General features: G+C 44.6%; 1 protein-coding gene across 1 annotated transcript in view; it reads right to left on the reverse strand.

The window, feature by feature from the left end:
• The window catches only part of EXOC2 (exocyst complex component 2), a 491,144-nt gene that overhangs the window by 431,235 nt on the left and 35,739 nt on the right, over nt 1-24,170 (reverse strand). The window lies entirely within an intron of this gene.

Genomic DNA, 24,170 nt, shown 5'->3' on the forward strand with positions numbered 1-24,170 from the left:
CCTTAGAGCTCTGTTACACCATATATTCTTTTCCCACTGTGTATTACATTAATCCCCCCATCCAATGAACACCTGTAAAATGTAATTACCCCTTTCTAAAAAAAAAAGTGTTGAATTTTAAAAGTCAAAATCTGTCTAGTTTACAACAAAGCTTGTTTCCAAAGTGATGACTTAGAAGCAGCCCAGTAACATACAGTCAGTTCCTGCAGCTCCAGCAGTGACTGGGAGCTCCAAAGGGCTTGGGAGCGATTGGAAGACAGGAAGGTCACTCAAATCCTTGTAAAACCCACTTACAGGACCAAAAGGAGCACAACTGTGGACACAGGCTCTGGGAGAAAGTGTGAAAAAGAGGTGCATAGGGAAGTCTGAATCCCCAGCCCTCACCAGGTCTGCTATGAAGAGACCAGGCAGGCAGCAAGGCCTTTTCTTCCATTGGAACAGCAGCAGGTAAAAATCCTAGCTGCTGTGCCTGCAGCAAATATTTCCCCCTGCTCCTTTTCCCTCACGGAGGAAAAATGAGCAACCTGAAATGTGATTAGAACACAGCAGCAACCAAAAGTACCCCTTGAAAACCATGAGCTGAAACAACCCCAGGCCTTTTCTATCATGGGATGTTCCAGCTGGATTCTCAAGTTCAGGCTGTCCAGCTTTGTGTGAATAAGAACGACCGAGTCTCAGACAGCCTAAATATCCTCCTATAGAAACGAACACCCTCCTCCCCTGTGGAGAGAGGCTGAACAAAGCTTTCATGACCCTTTTTGACAAAACCAGCCTCTGACTCAGTTTTTGGCAGACAAGGGAGAAAGGAGGGATCCTTCTCAGTGGGAGGGCTCTGTCGGGGGAACATCAGAAGGACCCACCAGATGGACTCTTGGACTACATCTAAAGCTTTCTCACATTTCTTTTCCTTCCTCCCCGCCCTCCTTCCCCTCATACACACACACACACACACACACACACACACACACTCTCAGTTTACCTCTTCCCTACTCATCTACAAAGTGGCTGTTCAAAGCCAGGGACAGCAAGGGATGCCCACACGTGCACGCAGGAGAGCAGCGGCTGACACTCTGCACTTGCCGGCTGCTGCAGGAAAGGTCCTTGGAGACCGGCAGTGCAGCAGGCACCAGACACATCCTCCTCCTCCAGCCCAGACCATCCTCTTCCACACTGCCCATGAATCCCTTTGGACCAGGCTGGCCTGCGTGCCCTACAGCCGAGCCTCCTCCAAAGCCTCTTCAGGCACAGCCTAGCTGGAATGGGACCTTGCATGAATGTGCTCCTTCCAATAGGCAGGATAGCACGCGGGCAAGGCACAGAGCAGGCTGGTCCTACAGACCTCCAATGCCACCATTTTAATGCAGTGAAAATGGCAGAGGGGAAGGAGAAAGAAGGAGTGGAAGAACTGCTCTGAGCTGATTGCAATGGGATTTGGAGCTAATTTGATGAGCAAAATTACTCCCGGATCCTAAATTGCTATGGCTTCCTCTTTGATTTAATGTTGGTATTCCTTTAAGCTTTTAAAGGAACAAATATGATTACAATATGCATTTGATAAGTGAGTATTTCTGGTTCTTCTCCATGTAATTTACCTTGTTAATCTTTATTCTCTCTCAAAACAAACAATAGTTTGACTCTTCCTCATATTGAGGGCATTAGCCTGCTAACAGGCTGAAAAGCATCAGTTCACCATTTTGAGCAGGTCTATTTTCTTCAAGTTCTTGGCAAGAGAAAGCCCTTTGCTTTAGAAGACAGTGAAGTGCCCTGTCTTGTCTTGTTATTCCACTGGGAACAAATCATTCTTTTATGTATGCTTTGATGTTGAAATAAAAGGGGTTTTAAATACCATTTCACTGGAATGGTTATAAAAATGCTGTAATTTCCTTGTTATTTGTCTTATTGGAAGTTAGTCAGCTACAAAAGCACAAATACCATATACACAGAAACTTCCTAAAGACCCCTTTTATCCACAGAGCTGTGTTTCATTGAAAGGCTCCAAACCTATTGTCTGTGAATGAAACTCCATTGTTATTGTCTACATGTTGTTATTCTCACTCCAAGCCTCAGTGTGGACATACACATTAACCTGGTCATTCTACAATAAATCACCCCCTCACCCAGGCACAAATTTAACAGGAGAGGGTGAATGTGGTGTGGATTGCGTGTTTCCAGTCATGTTTTGCACTAGGGGCTGTACAAGGCTCCTGTATTTGGCCTTGCCAACACTAATAGTCCTGGAAAGCACCTTGGTTCACAGATACTAACGTCCTGTTTGCGACTCCAGTGGCACTTGCACAGCAGAGGTCAGTGGACACATGTGTGAACATTTACAAGTCATGCATTAAATCCCACTTGGATGAAGCCGGCACACGGCATAAATTCAGCCCACCGCAGATGTCTTGAGTCATGAGCACAGTTCATGCCAAGAAAACTGAAGGCTATTAAAAACACCTTTTATGCAGAATTCAAAACACCGAGTCTTACAACTCGCTTGCACTCGTACAGCTGCATTGACTCCTACAAGGCTTCTTCCCACTTAGTCCAGCAGAAGCAAGAGAAGTGTCAGGCCTTTGTATTTACCTTCACTGCAGACTTGTACAGAGATGTGTACAGACCTGTGCTCAGAGCCAGTGCAACAGAAAGCACATTGTTCTGTTACCTCTGTGACACTGCTCTCAGAATGTGTTAGCGCTTCCACTGCCAAAGCCAGCATGACTCCCCACTGAGACATAAAGTGCATGACATTATGCAAAGGAAGGTAATCAGACTGCTAATTCTTAAATAGATCTTAATGAAAGGCAACAAAAAATCAGTGTCAGGAAGAACAATAGCCACAAAAGGAAGAGGAAGATACAACTTTTATTAACTTTTGCTCACAACCACAAAGAGTTCCTCTTCTATAATCTGCTGCTATTCATAGCAAGTGGAGTAACTCCGCAGACATTCATGAAACACCACAATATAATTGTACTGTTGACAGTACAAGTCAGTAAATCTTGGACAAGATTCATGGTGAAATCCCAAATAAATTGTGGTTAAGGATGTGTATTGGTCATGGACTTAAAACAGTCATAGAGAAACAATGACTACCTTAAAACACAGAAACAGGCCTGCACATGCTGCTGCAAGACTAAACTGTGAGAAATTCAAACAATTCTTTCACTTTGTTTTGCAGCAAAGCTTGTGTCAGAATCACCATGGAATTAACAGAAATAATCAATCTCACATTCAGCTCCACAGAGAGGACAGGAAGGTATGCTGGAAGAAGCTAAAGAGGAGGAGTGGAGAAGGGAGTGTGACAGATTGAAAATACCTCAGAGTGCTTTGTTTTACCTTTGCAAACCACATGCTGAAAAGAAAACTTATAGGCAGTTATGCAGTCTGGGCTATAGGGGGCTGTCAAGAAACATACAGAATCAGCCAGGGTGGACAGTTTTAATCAAAGCTGCATTTGTGATCAGTAGACACACGATCGTGAATCAAGGCGGAAAGACATTTTATTTTTAGATTTTCAAATACTTCTTGATGAAAGACCAAATCGTGTGGGAACTCAGAACATCACTCCTGATGTCCAGAGCTACCGAGAGAACCCTTGGGGGTCTCGGGGGTCTTGGAATGTTGCCAAAAGCACTTGGTGGCTTGATTTTGATCCATCTAGGGATGTGCCACCAATGTATGAGAAGATGGAACCTGTGGGAATTACCCAGGTGTGAATGGTGAAGGGAAAATGTAGTTATAGGGTAAATTACAGATTTGGGGGTTTCTGTACAGGGGGGTTATGGAAACAAGATGGAGGAAACAAGGCAGGTCACAAGACTCTTCCTCCTTCTTCTTGTCATCCATCTTCAGCTGTGGTGTTGGCATCTGGGGATTGGTCTGGGGTGAGAGTGTATCCGGTGACGAGGGTGATAGGTATTGGGGATGAAAAGTAAATATGATATACGTAGTTTTTGTTATAAAAGATGTGCCCACCTTGGGGGTGGCCAGAGTGCCTTTGGCTGCCGTGCTGGTCAGATCCCAGTCGGGCAGACAAGGGACTTTACAGATAAGATATAATAAACAATTCTGAAGACCGAAAAATCCTGGAGTCCAGACCCATCTTTTGAGACACAGCCTACCAGAACCACCCTAAGCGTGTGTGGAGACAGAGACAAACAGCCGAACTCCACAAAATCGTAAAAGCTTAGCTATATAACAAGTAACTCTGTATTTTACAGGTCTTTAAAAAGTGCTTCATAATTTTTAACTAGTGACGTAAGCCTGGTTTGGGTACTAAGAGTACAACAATTGCACAGCCAGTTTTAAACACAAGAACCTGAAATACAGAAGAAGTCCAACAAATTTTAAGTCGGCAAACAATGTTTCATTGTCAGGAGCCATGCTTAATAGGTGTCTTTGGTATTTAGTATCCCATTATCTGCACATCCCTTGGCTTCTCTGAGAGGCTGAGCTGCATCTGAGGCATGTAGAGACTTCCAAGCTTGTGGTAGAGCATAATATTCTAGATTTCCAGGTGCTTTAGGTCACTGAATAACACTGGCTCTTCTAGCTCATAGAGTTCTTTTCTCCTTTGGGAGGCATCTTCTAATCTGAGAGTAGAAACAATTTGCCTGGTCTCTACCCAGTCTGGGCTGATTTCGCCTCAGCCTTGCCATCTGCTTTCTTAGTTTCCTACCTGCAAAAGGGAACACCAGACTCTTACAGGCGGCTCCCATCATACCACTCAAAAGGTGTAAATTTGAAATTGGTGACAAGTTAGTGCCTGCTAAGTTGCAGTATGGGATGGAGCTGGGGTAGCTTGTCTCCAGTATGGTCCTTTCTCTTCTGCTGATATTTATCTCAGCTGGCTGACTCATGGCAGCCCACAAGAGAGCCAGAGAGGGACTTTTTACAAAAGCATGTAGTGGCATGACAAGGGGAAATTGTTTTAAACTGACAGAGGATGGGTTTAGAACAGATAATGCTAAAAAATTCTTTACCGTAGGAGTGGTGAAACACAGGAACAGGCTGCCCAGAAAAATCTGTAGATGCCCCCATCTGTGGAAATGTTCAAAGCCTGTTTGGAGGTGGCTTTGAGCAATTTGGTCTAGTGGAAGGTATCTCTGCACATGGCAGAGGGGTTGGAATGGGATGATCTTTAAGGTGCCTTCCAACACAATCCATTTTATGATCCTTTATATATCCCAAGTGCCTTATCCTATACATAGCATTAATACATATATTAATGTTAATTTGGAGCATTTGACATATCTTCTGATACCTCTGCAGGCACTGCTAACTTCTTCCAGAACTTCTAAGGGCTTACAGGTTGAGAAAAGCAGGACAAGATCTGCAGGAACATGGACTGATGTAGTTTCCAGTAAAGTGAGGATCAGGCCCAGAAACACAGTGCATTTCCTCTGGAAAGGAAAGCCCCCCACCTCTTTCACTATAAATATACCAGACTTGTGTGCTTTGTTTTGAGCCCAGTTTCCTAAGGAAACCAGGTCTACGCAGTCCTGCTGTGTCTGTCTGTTTCTGCTCCCCACTCCTAACTCTCATTAGTTGTCTTGACCAGATTTGACATTGGGAGCCAGAGTCTCCAGTACTTCAAGGTTCTTTGTGCCTCAGTGACCAAGGGCAGAAAGGTGTTTGTTGTCCTTTATGTCTCCCCTAAGGGAAAAACATTATCATGTGCTTTTTCTGAGACAGAATCCAGAGGGGAAGAGACCTTGTGAGACAGGTTAGCAGGAAACCAGGTTGTTAGTTCCTCTGCTCCAGGAACTACTTGTTTAGTTTACAGTCTCCACAGGAAGTATCCAGCATGACAGATACTATGCAGGCAGTGCCCCAAGATACCTTTCTGAAGCTGTACATTTCAATTTTCAAAAGTTACAGATCTTTTTAGAGATCTGAGAGAGTACTCTGTTAGCCTTTGAAGTCTGAAGATCATCTGATGTTTCTCTGTCAACCACCTCTCCATCTTTGTGATGTCTTTATCTTCTTGAGGCAAGAAGATGTTGGGGTGCACTGGAGCACCTCCCTTGCCCAGGTCCCCCCTGTCCACACAAAACAGGCCTTGCAGATCATGCAGATATTTGCCTCTCTGCAGATTCAGCAGATGGCAGGGATCCCCAGTCGTGGTAGCAATTTGTATTCACCTGCTCGTGTGCATTCAGCACAAATTAGACGAAAATGAAACCTTAAGGATCCAATAAGAGACCATTTTATAGCCAGCCTGTATGGAGTGAAAAATGCACACAGAAAAATGCAGGAAGTCTACTCTCAATAGAGCATTTGTTTTACAGCCCTCTGTTAATCGCAGCAGAGTATTGTCCTGTGATGTATATGCATAAAACCAACACTCTTTTTTTGTGGTGCAATGATGCTGCTTTACCTACTGCCTCTGCAGCTACATATAACAAGCACAAAATCCATGCTTAGAGACTGAAAACACATATTAACAAGAAAAGAAAACAACAACTCATAATTCAAAATTGCATTACAGGTTCCACACAGGACCATATCTCATCTACTTTGCTTAACAAACATATCACACAGACGTATCTATCTCAAGACAGACACGACTATTCATTGCAAAAATGACAGCTATTTTTATGCAAACCAGAAACTAATGAAGTAAGAAAACATATTGAGAGATTTTTGGCTACGAATTTTCGGATTGTGAGCATGGTGCTTACATGGCAGCTGCTTTGCTGGATACTGCCTCACTGATGGCTTGTGGCATTGATTTATTGACATTCCCGAACTGGAAATTAAGGTAGCCTCAGGGGAGGATATCAACTGACCTGTAAATTGGAACATGTGTTTTGGGTTCTTTTGTTGTGCCTTTTTTTTTTTTTTTTTTAAACAGAACTTCTACCAGTGACTTCAACTTTTTCCATATAGCACAAAAAAATTCTTCCACATCCCAGATGTATTCAGACCATGACAATAAATTAGGACAATGGGCTCATGCTGACTTCTGTCAGTGGAAGATCTAGCTCCTGTGGTTGAATTTTTGGTTTTTTTCCTATACAGCATTAGAAAGAAGAGCTACCTTTTCTTTTTCAACAACTTTTTTTAAAGTGAAGATTAATCTCAAGTAACGAAATGTGAGGTCAGTGAATACTGAATTCTAGCCAGGGTATTAGCAAGTTGGTGAAAGAGCATTCTCACGGAGCTGTCTGCCACATCTGCTGATGTTCCACAACAGAAGAGACTCCCCAAAGTCCCTGTCTTGAATTACCCCGACACCAGGTTTCTACCAGTCTGTCAAATTTTATCTGAGTCATTTACCCACCCACTCTGACGGGAGCGTGGGAGCAGCGAACAAAGGGCAGGCATCCACTGGGAACACAGCCAGAGCGAAGACTGACAGGCCACGCTGGTCCCAGATGATTTGATACTGTGTTTTCACAACCAAATTGTGAGGCAAGGATGCTGCCTGTCTTTACACTGGCAGAATTCATCCCGTGATGGGGCCTGATACTGCAAGGAGAGAAAATTATGATGATAATTCTGTCATCCAGGCTACTTATGAAGCATCTCCTAGGCATTTTTGAGGCAGAAATGGTATTTCTGGAGCAGCAGAAACCTACAGCCAGGAGAAAGTTCAAGGGAATGGTTCACATTTAGGATAGTTTCCAGGGGATTTCAGCAACTGGACACTAAAATCCGGCCACACTTCAGCCCCCAGCCATGGCAGGTAGCAAAGGCACTTCGTGGTGTGACCAGCCCCGATCCCAGCACGGTTTGGCAGGTCCCCTGTGAATCCCTCCCAGGCTCCACACCTCCTCCTGCATGGTCAGATGTCAGTGCTGGTGACTGACAGTGCCCTTGCAGCATCTCACCCGTGCCTGCACCACAGCTTTTGGCTGGTGTGTGGTGCTGGCAGCTCATCAACAGCCTGGGACATAGCTGAGAAGGACACATGTCCAGTGGCAAAGCAGGACAGTGTCACAGCAGCCATTATCCCAGAGAAGGACTCCACAGTACCTTCACTCCAGTTTTTATCCTTGCCTCTGGCCTCATCATCGGGGTCACTTCCTGCGTGCTCATACCAACAGGACAACATAGAGAAAACCACCTTTCAGTTTCCTTTCACTTTCCCTTTTCCTTTCTAATGAAAAGGCAAAACAAATCCTAACCACTATATTTTCCTTACAATTTTTGCAATAAACTATTTGCACACATTACTGACCACTCTCTATCACCTTAATCTGATTTTCCATCTCTGTCACACATGGCTGTATTAGCAAGCATCGTTTTACAGAAAGACCAAGTTTCAGTGTTGGTTTACCATTTCTGGGCTGGTGGATGTTCTACCTGTTCCTCATCCCTCTCCAGTTCTACAAGATCTGAAACAAAGTGTTTTCCCCTCTGAGGCCTTTGCATTAATTGCAGTGCAGCACAGGGGGAACATGAATTGCTCCAAGCAACTGCTTGACATGTCATGGAGTCCTAATGGTAAATATCTCACTGGCCTTGAGTTTCTCTTCCCATTTTAGATTTACTGTGGCTCTGTAACAAGGAAATTGTAATAGCTTTAATGTGCAAGTCAGTTAAAGAGTTTCTTCTATTTCCTTTGGTTTTACAGATGTCCACAGCTGTACCCATACCAGGTATTTTTTGCTTCCACTGGTGTGGATTGTTCTGAAAGGCATCTGTTTGAACAAACACTGGAAACTAAAGTTTTTGTTTACTCAGTAAACTCTGAATGCATTTGCACTGAAACTAGAGCAAAAGGAAAATAGAGGCCTTGATCTCTTCCTCACCACCAAGACCAGAAGGTGAAGGAAATCCACAGCCTGTCTCTAGATCTCCACCCCCAACATCAGACAGAAGAAAACAATTGCCTTCCTTGGAGACCTCACAAAGAATAAAGCTGTTACTAAATAGACTTCTCAGGCCAGCAACTTTGGGAATTACTCTGTTGTTATTGTTACAGCAAAATCTTCATTGATGCTGAAGAAATTTCATGTGAATGGAAAAGACTCTGAAAAGAAGCTCAGAAAATAGCAGGACACAATTCCGAGGTTTCTTCCACCGCTACATCTCCAGAGCCTGCTGGTTCAATCAGCCTGATGACACCAGCCAGCCTCTCCTTCCTGTTTTTTCTTGGCTTTCTTAAGTGACTTCGGCTAAAAGCATCCAAGCCAGGGCATGGGAGAGTGCTCATGACTTGAGTTGTGGACATCAGGGTAGGAAGAAAAGTTCATTATAAGAATCACATTTATTCAGTCATTATACATCACTAAACAGCAAAGAGAAAGAGAATTTTACAAATATTCAGATCTTAGCATTTTAATAGCAGGAACTTTTTTACTCAAATAATGGTTGTGCTCAGAGAAAAGGCTTAAGTCTAAATTTGGCCTCCAAATGCAGAATTTCTAAACATCTGGAATAAGCCTGGCTGTCTATGCTTTACAGTTCTCAAAACCAGTCATCAGGGCCATTTGCAAAGGCCTGCACCTTCTCCAGCTCTTCTTCAAGCCAGCCAGGTTTTGCCAGCTCCAACCCAAGGTGCCCTGAGTTTGCATGGACACTGCCTACCTCCTCTGAATGGTGTGTGAACAGATCCAGAGTGCCTCACGGGAAGAGCATGAGGGAAGCAGTTGTGACTTCTTCCTTGCAAAAAGAAACTGCAGAGATTTATGATGCATGTGGAACTACTGGCATCACAGTGATGGGCTTGCTACTGAGCTGGAAGGCAAAATATTGTGAAGGGACGTGATGGGGAATGCTCTAATTAAAGTACTTATAATTTGTAGGGCTGCAATAAAAGTGTCTTATTTGTTTAGAGCATCAGCAGGAGTCAAGAGACTGAAGCTCTACCCATGATTTGCTATGCAACTTACAAACATTTACCTCCTCCAACACTCAGTTTGGATACTTAGAAAAGAATTAAGAGCAGTAGGAGACACAATACATTAATGCTCGTAAAGTTCCTTCAGATATTGGCTCTACAGTAAATTAAAATATAAATTTTAATGATCTCTTACTTATTGTGAGTGAGATAGATGGAAGCAAGGCCTCTGGGTAACCTTAAGGTATTGCTTTCATTTCATACTAACAATTTATTAACGTTCATCCATTTTCATTTCCCAAATCCATTGTAATTTACCCTGAAACATTTCTGAGTGTGCGCAGTCTTTTATCCAAAGAAAGGTGTCCTGTCCCCAGAAGGCCCAGAAACGCTGGCCCCTGATTAGAGGAGTAGGCTTTTAACAATTTATAAGACATTTTTCTACAGTTTTAAAGGGATCTCTCAGTCACCTCTGCTTAGAAACGTCTCCCCACGCGAGCGGCGGAAGGTCCCCGGCTGCACCTCCCGGCGCAGGGCTGGAGGCGCGTGTTCATGCGCTCAGCCTCCGCCGCCCAGCGCCAGCTGCCACTTGCACTGAGCTGGACTTCATTAAGCAGCAGTTTTACGAGGTGGGCTGCAGCACACGGGGGACAGGCACGAGACCACCAGATTTATGGCATCCCGGTGTCGAGCTGACAGCCTGGCAGCATTCACACAACAAAAACCGTGTTACACCAACGCTGCAGTCGCGAGAGAGCCCTGCCAAAAAAACACCCAGCAACCCAAGGAGGTAGGAAGCTCAGGGTTAGGCATTAAAAATCCAGTACCCAGTATGGCAGCAACGATCAGATGGCACACCTCCCGCTCTGCCTGTCTCCTGGGGTGTTTAATTCTTGGCTGTGAGTTAAAAAGCCTGGCTTTAGGGCACGGCAGCTTTTAGGTACTGGGATCCACCGTGCACAGAAGGCAGGTACCCATCCCACCAACACCAGCTCCTCACCACCATCTCTGTGCCAGCCATACTGACTTCATGGATCAACAGCCCAAAGAGGTTATGATTCATTTAGTAGCCACATGGACATCTATCAAATGGGAAAAGAAAACCAGAATGCCTTCAAACCTGCTTTTAAAAAATGCTTCTCTCTTGCCCACATCTCCCACCAATGAATGGGTTCTTGTTTGTCTCAGTGAGAACTACCATTTCAGAACATGGAAAAAAGCATGGAATTATTAAGAATAGTAGGAATGAAATTACTATAGTAGATATAAACTGATAATGGAGTTTTGTGTAGATTCAAACTTGGAAAGATCTGGAACGCAGGGAAACTCAGCCAACACACACACACACACATACAGACACACAAGTTTTTAGACCAATTCTGTAATTAGAGTGTTCTCTTTAGCCCAACATGATATTCATCCTGCCAATTACAGGACAGTGGTGTCACATGTATCTGTCACTGATTCTTAGTCCCACAGGGGAGAGGAGAGCAGGTATCTCAAGGACATTTCTCTACTGGGCCTTTTGCAGGAAGAACTGATCAGGAATCCACTTGGAGAATGAAATACACTAAACAAAGTGAGGAACCCTGTCCCAAAATTAAATGTACAGTTAATTCACATTGCACTTTACCTTGACACCTTTACATTAACCTTTAATGTGGATTAACTCAAAATCCTGATGAACACCAAATGTTCCAACGCTCAAGTCCAGACTCTGTGCACCCTCACAGGCCAGAGGTATGCACAAATAATTTTTTTCCTGCCTGCCAGAGCAATTTTCAGATACAAAATAGCCCAGAGAGGGTTTCTTGGGACCAAAAGGCACTTGGTCCCTGGCTTTCTGGAGCAACCTTAGCTACAACCCCTTTTCCACAGCAATGCCCACTGCATCATGACAGGAAAAGGAAGCAAGAAACCCCCAAAGCAGGCAATTCGACAGGGCAAAGAGACTTTTTGCTTCTTTGTCTTGGTCTGAATTTGCTCTGTGCTATCAAAGGGGACTGAAACCACCTAAATAGGCCTTAGCCCCAGGCCCAAATTGCAATAATGCTGTGGCTCAGACGGTGGGTGCCCTTGCTTCAGCAGCCTGAGTTTGATTATCTCACCCAAGAACTGTGTAAGGCTACTGTAATTTAACAAGGAAACACTTCATGGACATACCATGACTTGATCTTGTTTCCTCTAATCAGGCTTAATGCTGCTGCAGGACAATCTGGAAAAATTCAGATTTGCACACCAGCACTCAGTTTCAGCAAACCAAATCCAGGACTCAGACAGCAAGTGTTACCATTCTGGCACCTCCTGCTAAACAAAACCAGCCCTGCTGTCAGTCTTGCAAGATACTCACACTTTTTTTTTCCCTTGTCTGTCTTCTCCTGACCTGGGATCTCTCCAAGGCATGTGGAGGAGCTCACACCTGTCACAGCTACCTGCAGCACACCTGCCCCCAGCTCACACTTGTCACAGCCATCCCCAGCAGGAAATCCCTGGGAGGTGCCACAAAATGTGCTCACCTGGGGAGCCTCTGGGGGCCAACTAGCCCCAGCAAAGCACAGTGCTAATTGGACTCGCCCTCCTAATTTTGTTTCTTGAGACTCAGAGCACTCAGCTGGTCTAAACTTACTCAAAGCCAGCTTGGGTGCCTGTAACAAGTCACTCCACCCAGGTGCAGATGCAGAGCTCATCCTAGAGCAGCTGTTTCTCACTGAGAACATCAGGCTGCCATGAGTGCCAGGACAGAGCCATGGCCAGGAACAGTCCTGGAGCTGCTGCCTGGTGTGCCTGTCTCAAAAAGCAGCATCTCTGCCAGGGAGAAGGTCAGGGTGGTGCCAGGAACTACTGTGGAGGAACAAGGGCTGCTAATGTAAGCTGGAGTCACTGTGAGTGATGTCCATGTACACACCATACACCCCACTGCTCCCACCATTCACTCAGAGTTTCAGCAGAGCTTGAAACTGAGCTCCAGCTCATGGAAAGGCTTCCAAAATCTGGACCATCTAGTGAAAGCTCACTACCATAATGATAATAGAGTTAAGTGTCACAAATAAACAGTTCACTGGCAGAATCTGGCAGAGCACAACATGGACAACTTACCTACTGTGGAAAAAATGGACAGGAGAGGACTTTTGTGAGATTTACAGCTGAAATCTATGGTTTAACCATTCAAAATACTTTTCCACATCTACCAAAAGTGACCTTGATCAGAAGAGTTTGCTTCCTGTAAGAACAGGTCAGTAAGTTTGGTTTCCTCCATATGGTTCAGGATAAAATCTTCTTGTAAGAATTGGAAAGCCAATGTCCTGCCCTTAGTATGATATTTTGGGGTACACTTTAGAGCTGACACTCAGTGCAGATCTTGAACCTCTCAGCCTTGGGGCTTTTTATATTTGGAGTGTGAGTCAGTCCCATCCACAGTGAAAGGAAGTCCAGCCATGAAGTTTGATGCAGATATGGAGTGGATCAAGCCAATCCATCAGAATGATGAGCTTTTAGAGATAGGTTTTAGTTGCTTCACATCACAAGACTGAGAATTTTCAGATCAAAACCCTCCAAAGTATTTTAGGCACCTATCAGTGACAATTTCCATACTACTCATTTGTGGAAAGGAAAGGTTTAGTGAAGGTCAGCCTTGAGAAAACTAGGCTCAGGGGAGATCTCATCATTGAATATAAATAGCTGACAGCAGGGTACAAAGAGGATTGAGCCAGGCTCTTCTCAGTGCAGTCCAGTGACAGGACCAGTTTGATTGGCACAAACTGAAAGACTTGAGATTCCCTCTGAACTTGAGGAAACACTTTCTTCTGAGGGGTAGCAGAACATGGGAATAGTGAGTTTGTGGTGTGTCCAGCCTTAGAGATATCCAAAAGCCATCTGGACATGCTCCTGGACAACTGGCTCAAGGGGGTCCTACACGAGCAGGTGGGTTGGAGCAGATGATCTCTAGAGGTCCCTTCCAACCTCAGCCACTCTGATTCTATGAAGAGTTATAGCCTGGAAAATAAAATTCACCTGAGGCATGAAATAGAGCAGGATCAGCCTCTCACACAGTGAAAGTGCTCAAAATAAACCCAGATAAAACAGCTAAATCGCTGCATAGGCACAGACACGGGAAAAGCACATATCCACTGAGGGAAAAGCAGCAGCACCATGAATGCAAATGAAAACTGAGGGTCATTGCTGTGCAGAGGTTCACCCCCACCACCACCACACTCCCCGGTTCTTCTGGCCCGAAGCGTGTGGATCCAGCCCCAAAATCATCTATCTGCTCCCGGCAGGCAGCCTCGGAGCTCGGCGGCTGCAGGCAGGGAGCGCAGCACTAGAGGGCACCAGCAGGATGTGGCCACTCCCGGCTGCTGGAGTTCACCAACCTGCTTCGCTGAGGATTCAGCACTTCTCTCTTTTCCTCTTTTATTTAAGAAAAATTAAAGATATTTAACCCACTGCTGGAAAGCAACACACACCTCTCCTCTGCACAGTCGGGAGGAACCTCCTGTTAAGGAAGGGTGCTAAGACCTTGAGAGAGTTTTTGCAAATCCTCACAGCTCTGCAGAGTGGTGCAAAATACCCCAGGCACAGACATGGGGGGAAATTCAGACAGTCTGGGCAGCACGGCTTCCTTACAAATAGGAAAACCGCTAATGTAGCAAAATTTGAAATTTATTATATTTGGAAGTCTATGTAAGGAAATGCAACCAAGGAAACAAAGGAAGATAAAAGATGGAACTCTGTTAGCCAGCTCCCTGTTTCCCCCCTCTGCTCCTGGAGGATTCTTCAGCATCTGCAGCAGGTGCTGCTCGGACACCCTTGGGATCTGGGGCCATCTCTCTGCAATAGCACTGGCTGTTCCACCATACCCACACACAGGCAGCAGGACTGGTCACCCCAGAAAGTCCTGTGCCAGCACTCAGCTCGTCACAGGGACCTCCCAGACTGTCACCTGGCTGGGGCAGCTGCTCACCACCCCAGGCTCATTCCAGGGGGTCACCCCAGCCAGCAGGAAGCATCCCTGATCTGTCACTGTCAGCCAGCACACAGCCCCAGCCAAGCCACCCTCACCAGGCTGCCTCCACTCCTCTGCAGGCATCACCTGCTCTGCCAAGTCTCATCTTTTCCTTCTCTGCACATATGCACTCCGGGGGTGTATCAGCACCAGGAACACCATCTCCCCCGTCCCCACAGGAAGGCAGGAGAGCTGCACTGGCAGCCAGAGCTGTTTCCCACCTCCCTGTCACCTCCAGCCTCCACCTTTGGGGACCACGAGGGGGTTTATGTGCTTGCTGCTAGGCCTGGGCTGAGCAGAGGCTGCCAATTGTACTGCACTGTACTTAATTATGTAGTAGTTTTATGAGGTGGACTGCAGCACACAGGGGACCAACGTGAGACCACCAGATTTATTGCACTTTAACTTCGAGCTGACAGTATAACAGGCTCTAAGAGGTAAGTACTCGGTGCTTTATTCACTGATCTTTTGCCCTCTCCCTACATTTTCGTACAATGTTCTGGAACCTGTCTGAGATGATGAGAAGGATCTGGAGTAGTGAATAAAAGAAGAGAAAGGCAGGCAAACACACAGACAGAGAGAGCCAAAATACAGGAGAGGGATGAAAAAGGAGGAGAGCTAGCTTTTCGCACAAACCAAGTGCTCCAGGCCCTGAGTTACCATGCTATTTTCTTTGCCATGAAATCACAAACCGGCCTTGTCAGCAAAGGCAATTCCCCTGGAGATGCTGGTGGCTGTAGCCCTATGGGGCTCCTAGCTCAGTACCCATTTCTTAATAGCAACACTTCTATTTCAACAAAATAGCAAGAGAATTCGGGCTTTTCAGTTGGGAACAGGCCCCTGTCACTGCCATTCCAACGAGAAGTGGCTGAAGGAGTTACTTCAACAGGACATTTTCACTGACATCCTTTGAAGACATGGACTGGATTTAGCCTCATGTGCTCAGGGTTTGAGGAAAAGAAATACTGCCTAGCTTTGGAATGTGGTTGGCTATATGCACCAGGAGAATGGAAAAACCATCACACTTTTTTTTTTTTTTTTAATCTGCACTTTTTCAATACTTAAAATATTGCTTTGAATCTATACAGATTTTCAGTTATTGGACCACTTGGATTTTTAAACCTTACTGACTCTTAGCCAGACTGCCTCCGTCTGCATTGAAAGGAGCCATTCTTCTTCTTCTTCTCTTTTTTTTTTCCCTTTCCTTCAGTGAAACTGGAGCCTTTCCCTTCCCGTAACTTTCAGCTGGCTGAGCCATTCCTAGATCTCTGCATTTTTCACTTTCCAGCCTGACCCCCAGGACTTCGGGAGACGCGTAAGAGAAGTTATGTGACACATTGGCTGCAGTGAGAAGCCGTGCAGCTGAAGGGAAAATGCTACAGATGTCAAAATAAAATAAAACAAAATTTTACATCTACAAGGAAAGAGCAGGGTGAAAATGTTCTGTGAGGAATGGTACTAGCTACAAACTAGTGGAAAAGCACAGAAACAGAGCAAAGTTGTACTGCTCTGAAAGAAAAAAAGTGCATGCACCGTTTTTCATTATACTTGTTGCTTTTTCCAGAAGACCACTAGGAACTGTGCTTTACCTGTTTCAAACACAATTATAAAGAAATAATCACATTATGAGAAAATAACCTAATTGGGTTAAAATTGTAATTCTAAACTAGTTCAAATTAACAGATGTAAATCGTAACAGACACTTTATAGGCACCTTTCACTTGGAACAGTAAATATATACCATTATTGCAGTGGGGGTAAAATTATTAGGCTGTTTAGCAGGCCTAAAAACAGTCCCAGAGCATGATATCAAATATGAGATCACACAAACCATTGAAATTTTCATGAGTTCTAATGTTTGAGAAAGTTTATTAAAGTCCCTGGGATATCTTATGATTTTTAGTACTGATTCATTGCAAAAATACTATCAAAAAAAGAGCTCTTAGTTTATGTGCTGCTATGCAGAAGAGATGCACAAAATTAATTTCTCAACCAAACATGGTGAATAAATTGTCTTGAGCCCTACACAGCCCAAATGTGGAAACTCACATTTTTCTTTGTCCTTTTCAAAGAACAAATATTGTTAGATGCTGTTTCATCTAGAATAAAGATAAATTTCTCCATTGCACCAGCTTAGCAAAAAGATAGATATAATACTGGAATTCTCTTCAATGAAAAAGAGTTTTGAATCACTTCTTCAGTAAAACACCAGTACACCATCCTCTAATATAATTTCTGGAATTACCTGGGGAAGGACTTTATCACAAGAGCAAAAGAGGTATTTTGAAGTTACAGAGAACTGTTGGTCAATTATTTGCAGGATATTTATACTGTAATGCATTTGGGCCTGGAGCTGCCCCTCACCATGTATTTATATAATTTGTAGCCCAAAAGAACCCCAGTTTGAGTAGGGCACCTGGCTGGTATAGGAATAGGAATGATGAATAGTAAAAAAACGAAATTCCTTGACAGGTGATCCTAAGTTTATGGGAAAGCTTTTAATACTCTGTTGCCTCATCTGACTTGATTTCCCCCTCTCCACCCCAGATCTGTTAATATTGAAATTTAGGAAGGAAAAAGAAGAAAAATAAATTAAATTCTTTACATTAGTTATATAAGAATTTGGTAAACAAGATAGCCTTCAGTCTTTCCAGGATTCCTATTTTATCCAGCTTTGCACAGATCACAGTGACTGACGCAGTTTCAAAGAAAAAAAAATTAAGACAGAGATGACTCTAAGAATTAAACAGAAAAAAAGGTTTCAACCAAAGTTCATTAACGGGACCTTACTTAACTTATCAGTATGCAACAGATGAGAAGGAGAATCTTTTAAATGATGGTAAAAAAATCTTAAAAGTTTCCATTTAGCACCTTCACATGTGAAAAAGGCTGCACTGCCCCTTGCTGTTAGACCCTTCTGTCAATAACACACAGTACCATTGCCAGAGCACAGAGGAGTCCTGTTGGATCAGCCCTGCATACCAACCCACATACGCAGCACTCCATCCCATCGTGGCTGGAAGATTTTACCTATCCATCAGTGGCCAGGAAATGTGAGATAAGAGGACCAAGGAAAACGCCAAGGCACGATTAGGTAATCTCTTTCCTTTACGAAATGGTTTCTCATACTGGCAAGATGAATGGGGCTCCAAAAAGCACGTGCCCTCTCCTGTCAGTAGCAAAACATTTTTTTTTCCAAAAGCAGGCATCCCACAGCTCTGGAATTCCTGGGCACAGAGGACACGCTTCCCGTTGAGAGAATCCCGTTGATAACCATCCCCATCACCCAACAGCTACTTTGTGTCCCTCCTACGCTCGTCTGCTACAGTGACATGTTGTTTCTCATCTTCCACTTGTCCTGTTGCACTCACCGGGGCATTTGTGAACAATTTGGATCTGCATCTCAATGATATCTTTCAGCACCACCTGTAAAAATTAAATGGATGAATCATGCACAGAGGCTGTGTTTAAGGCATGGGTGCCTATGACTCCCTAGTAATTTTACAACCTGTTTTCCAGTTTCAGCCAAGTTTGACAGAGGGGCAGACACCTCCTGAGACACAAAGTTCTCACAAGCTCTGGAAAACAGACATCCACATAGCAATCCACATGGCAATGCAACTGCAGGAAAGGCAGCGGGACCAGCTCTGCTCTCACAAGACCAGAGTACACAGTACAGACACAAGGAAACCACGTTTCACTGGGTCTGCAGCTCATGGAGATACCTGATTGAATTGGATTGACTGAATGCCAAAATGTGTCCCTGCATGAGTGGTGGGAGGTGTGCCCTGTGCTTTCATTCCTATGTGTGTGTGACCAGCAGGGTCAGGCTCACTCTTTCCGTTCCCCAGAGGTACTCTTTCCATCACCCAGGTCAGGGGTGGGAAATTGGTGTGATTGATGTGATTTAGAGGAAGCTCAAGGTGAAACTAGGCATGCATCCCTTCCTCCTCCTACCCCCAGGTAACCTGACTTGCACTGCTGCCCAACTTGACCCACTAGGACTTCAAATTTAGGTTGTTCCTCCCTCAGTCCCTCATTTGCTGCACCATAACCAGGTCCCAAAGCTTCACCTGAACACAAAGCCACCTTAAATGGGCTAAGAAATGGAAAATGCTCCTGTAAATATCAGTTAAATCCAGGCCCATCCACAGGAATCCAGTAGACATCTCCAGTAGGAAGGAAACAGAGCAGACACCCAGCAGACAAAGTTCTCTGACAGAAGGATACACAGCTCTGTGCAAGCGCCACATGGGCCAGAACATCAGTGTGCAAGTCTGTGACATGCACATAGATACACCTGAGAGTCTCCCCAGAAACTAAACATAAATATGTGTATTATCACTTACAAATTCAACTTTTCAAAGCTCAGACCTTTTCTCAGAAGCTCTTCCTCCCTTCTTTTCTCAGGACTATTTTTAATACACATCACTTAATAGAACTTTGTTTCTTATGCCCATGCTCCTGAGGAGCTCTCTCCAGTTTTTCTGCAGGAGAATTGAGAAATTCAAATCTTTCCTGGTGGACAAAACATCCATTAGCAAAACCCCTCTGCACATGGAAACCAACTCATACCTTTATTTTGGACAGTGCCTGTTTTTGGGAAGGAGATGGCTATTATTTCAGCCAGCTCATTTTGTAATGGAGTCTAACTCATCAGGCTTTTTGCTTCTTTGAAGAGCTGTGGAGAAGTGATCAGGCCTGAGCCACAAGGCCACATTGTGTGCTGCCTTTGGAAATACCCAGCTTCATGGCTGTCAGCTAATTGTAAGTACAGAATAAGTGGATTTTGTACACAGCACTGGTATAGAGAAATAAACAATCTGCATGACTACACTCATTTTCTCCAAAATTGCCCAGTTTTTCTGCCTCCCTGACAATGACTCTGTGATTGCACAGGAGGCAAGTCCATGTGACAAAACAGAATTCACGTGCTGTGCAAACCTCTGTGACCATGAGTATCGCCTGTACCAAGCACCTCTACCACAAGAAGGACAGATCTCTGGGTGTTCACCTTCAAACCCACAAATTCTTCACCCCTTCCCTGAAGGGGAATCTCTGCTAGTGGTACCAGTTGTGACTAAGCCAGAGACCAGGGACAGATGCAAATGGAAGCAGGTCTGACATTCCACCAAGCAGGAGGCAGCAGTGACCTATATACCCTTGTCGATACATTTCACAAGAAACTGCAAGTTGTTTCAGCAAAATATGACCCCTTTGATACTTTTCCTGTTTAATTTAATACAGGCTTTTAGCATTCAAATAACCCCACTGCTTTGAAAGGAGGAAACTTGGTCAGAGACTTCGGCAGTCAGCCCACAGCTGGCAAGCACAGTTCACAGGCCTAAAACACAACTGCTCACTAGGTTTGCACTCCCAGACAATGGAGCTTTTAAAATTAAGGCTTGTATACACAGGCAAATTTATCAGCCTGATTACACTGACATAATTAGGCTGATAAATTTCCCTGTGTAGACAAGTCCTGAGACTCTCGAATTCATAGCTAGGCAGGTCTTTCAGAGAGAGAGAGGGAGAGAGAGAGAAAAGAAGGCAAGTTAGCAACTCCTGAAATATCTGAGGAATAATTTTATTTATTGGTTTCTCATTTTTCTTTCTTAAGATTCCTTTTTTCCCTACAGATGAAGGTGTATTTAATTTCTAAATTAGGATTTAGATGAGACATTGGTACATGTTTTTAGACAAATTAGAAATAATAACAATTATCAACATTCCCTCCACAGAGAGGAGTCTATCTCCAGTGTCAGAAAACCCCATGGTCATTGACAGAGCCCTCTCAGGCAGGTCAGTCTCAGAATTCCAGTTTAGACCACAGACTGGATTGGGTTGCTCATTTTTTAGGATCATGCATATGACATGAGACTCTCAGACACCCCTGCCCCTCCAGAAGCGTCGTGAGAAGTCCATGATGTGATGAGCAGCAGTCCAGAGACACACCAGGAGCACCTCCGTGGTTAACTTTCTTCCTTTCCATCCCTCCCTCAGCAAGCTTTTCACACCGAGTAGCACATAACACCCTTCTGAAACTGCCAACCCTACACTGAAATAGATCAAGCCTGAACTGGAAACAGCCCAAGACACCTGAGCAGGATAAAATCCCTCTGGTGTCTAGGTGGATGGGAAGAGTCTCTCATCCCATTCAGGACGTCTTCACTCTGCCTCACTGTCCTGGTGCCCTGAAGCCCTATTTCTGTAACAGTAAGGATCATCTGTGTCTGGGGAAAGAGCCATGGCAGGACAGCCACACTGAGCCTAGCCTTAAAACCCTTCCTAATGGAGAATGTTGCCTGTGCTCTCCTGGCCTCCCACAGGGTGTGATCCCACCCTTGTACTGCTAATATAAAGTGACAAGGGCTTCATGAGCTATGCCAGCACAGCTGTTACCAAGCTTTGTCTGCAAGGGCTGACTTCAGATTCTCATAATCTCCCTCAAAATAATCCCTCATTGAACTTAGAAGATTCAGCCTTCAACTTCATCTACTTCCCCATCCCAACCTTTTATTTCCTACCTATCCTCAACCTCCATCTTGTTCCACATCCCTCCTTGTCAGAAACACAGGTCCCTGCCTTGCCAGAGGCAAAGGCTCTGTTGATAACCCAGAGCTGTTGCCAGTCTCTCCCTCCCCTTTATCAACATTCTACAGAGCAGCTCGAAGGAGAAGGGGAGCCCCCACCACGCTGGGCACTGCACAGGCACACCCTGGAAGAGAGTCTTCTCTTCTTGATCTTACAACCAAAACAAATAAGGCCAAAAGAAATGTTCTTCCCTTTTTACAGATGGGAAACCAGGACCAAAGATATTAAATGTCTAGCCCTAGGAAGCCTGCAGCCAAGGCAGGAACTGACCCCCTGTTTCCTGAGAGCCAGCATTCGGTGTCTAATCGCACATGATCAGTCTTTCCTCTCTACCTCCCTGTAGGCATGAGGAATTTGTGCTCTACATCTCCACATGTTTCTTTTGCTCTGTACTGCACACAGCCATGCACACCTAGATGGGACTCCTTAATAAATAATCATATGTGGATTCCTGCACTTCTCTTGTACTTGTCAACCCGTGCCTCCCTCATAGCAGAGGAATTAGTCTTTCCTTCCTGTATTCCCAGTGTAATTATCAAACAAACTTTCCTCTGGCATAGACTTCCCACACCAAGGACACTTTAAATCTCACACATAAATCTCTTTCAGTTTAGCAGGTCTCTCTCCTGGAGAATGGCATTTAATGGTGATCTTTTTTTAATCAGGTTGAGTCCCCTGTTTCCCACCCCTGTCTGGTGAAAGTGACTTTCCACTTAGAAAGGAAGCCAGTCTTTGATTTCATAAATGATTATAAGAAGATTTAACATCCTCAGGAGCACAACTATTTTGATTAGAATGTATTTGCTCCAATACCTTTTCCAGCTGTCTTGCTTTTTGATACAAACCCCAAAATACAGAAATCTTACTGAATTCACCCGCAGACACTCCAGTGTGGAGACAAGCTGCTCACCCTCCCATCATTTGGACTCTGGTTCCATGCAATGTAGTAGAATAAAGCAGGGGATTGTCAGCACACCAACTGTGTGCTGGTCTCTGCCTCCAGCCCTGGCAGGCGGTGTGTGGAGCATGGATGTGTGTGGCTTGTTTGCTTTGCCCCGCTGACCTCCCCTTGTTGCTGCAGCCCTGCAGCTTGCAGAGACTGCCCCAGGAAGAGCAGCTTGTGTGAAAATGCAGGGGAGCTGCACAGGTGGAGGCTTCAGAGGAGTGTGCATCCACTGTCACTGCTGCAGGCAGCTGGAGTGAGTGTAACTCTTACAGGCTAGTGTAATTTTGCTGGCAATACCCATTTGTGCACAACCTGCCCCTCTTCACGCTGTGGAAGGCCAGCTGAGGGATCACATCAGATGCTGTTTGCACAGTGCCATAGCAGGTCAGAATTTTCTGGCTTCAAAGGCAGATTTGAACTGTAAGATAAAATTTTTCTGCAGCTTTGCTTTCAAAGACTTTGTACCATTTTTCCTTTCAAATACCACCCCTCTGAGGCTATGTGTATATGTAAGATGAGATGGTAACCTGAGGGCCACAGTCCCAAGTCACCCTCCAGTTCTCTCAAAGGCTGTCAGAAGCTCAAAGGGTTCTCCTTAGAAAACAGTAAATGAGATTCTGGCTCAGAAAGACAAGCTAGGCAGAAATTTCCTGCCTAGGTCTCCATAGGAGTGTTTCTGACTCCGCTACCAGGTCCAAAGGGGTGGGACCCAAATGTGAAATTGTTTTTTGATCAAAGTCTTCAGCGTTCCATCCTGCCTGTCAGCAGCTGTGCAGCTTCATTTCAGCAGCACTACCTTTGTGAAACAGAGCACAAACTGTGCAAAGTCAGCTTCATTTCTGAGAGCTTCACTGCTTTTCTTAACAGTCTTCCAAACCACACCTATGCTCCTCGTACCAAAGACACTCTTTAGAGATCTTGATAACACAGCTCCAGTTTGCAGGTAGCACTCCCACCCAGGAATATGTTGATAAAGTGCAGTTTTTCTATGTTTCAATGCCACACTCAGTACAGCCCCCCTCAGACCTGGTTGGTCTGTTTGGATTTGAGGTGCCTGGAGACTCAAACCCTTGCAAGACTTTGCTTTCCGTAACATCAGCAGCAGCCACGTCAGCAGTTGTGGCAGTTGTTGTTCTAGGATGCAGAAATAAACTTCCCCATCCTACACAAATGCTTGGATGTTGAGGCCAGAGGGACTTACTGAAATCATTTTGTCTGGCATCTAGAGCAACATGAACTATAAGATTATGCTAAGTAATTCTCATTTGAAGTTCCATAGCTGCGGTTGAACAACAACCACAATAAACATGCAATCGTGGAAAATCTACCACAATCCCTAGTAAGCTGTTCCAGTGGTAAATCACCCTCACTGTTGCAAATGTGGACGTGGTTTTCAATCTGAAGGTGCTTAGCTTCAGCTCCTGGCCAACAGCATATCATTGTTAAAGTCTACTGAACTGCAGAACCCTTCCTATTGCATTGCTGATCCTACTGAGGTATCTTTAACTTGTGGCAAGGGACTGGTTTCAAAGCTAAATAAGTAGAACTCCCCTCCCATCTTTTGCTGTCATGAGGGATTTTTTTGTTTGTTTGTTTCTTTTCAGTCGGTTGCTTTTGTAACTTTCCCCTGAACCTTCTCAAATATTTAAATATCCCCCTTGAAACTAGTTGTGAAGCTTTCTGAAATGTAAGTGGCTCTCTCAACATTCACAGAGCTAAACTACCTCCTTAGGCTTTGTTCCAAAAATTTCCAAATGCGTTCATGAAGTCCTTCCAGGCTGTATTTTAACCGGACCTGAAAGCTACAACAGCATTTCCAAATCTCTGAGACCAAAGTCATA

Source organism: Serinus canaria, chromosome 2 (assembly GCF_022539315.1).
Source record: "Serinus canaria isolate serCan28SL12 chromosome 2, serCan2020, whole genome shotgun sequence".
NCBI lineage: Eukaryota > Metazoa > Chordata > Aves > Passeriformes > Fringillidae > Serinus > Serinus canaria.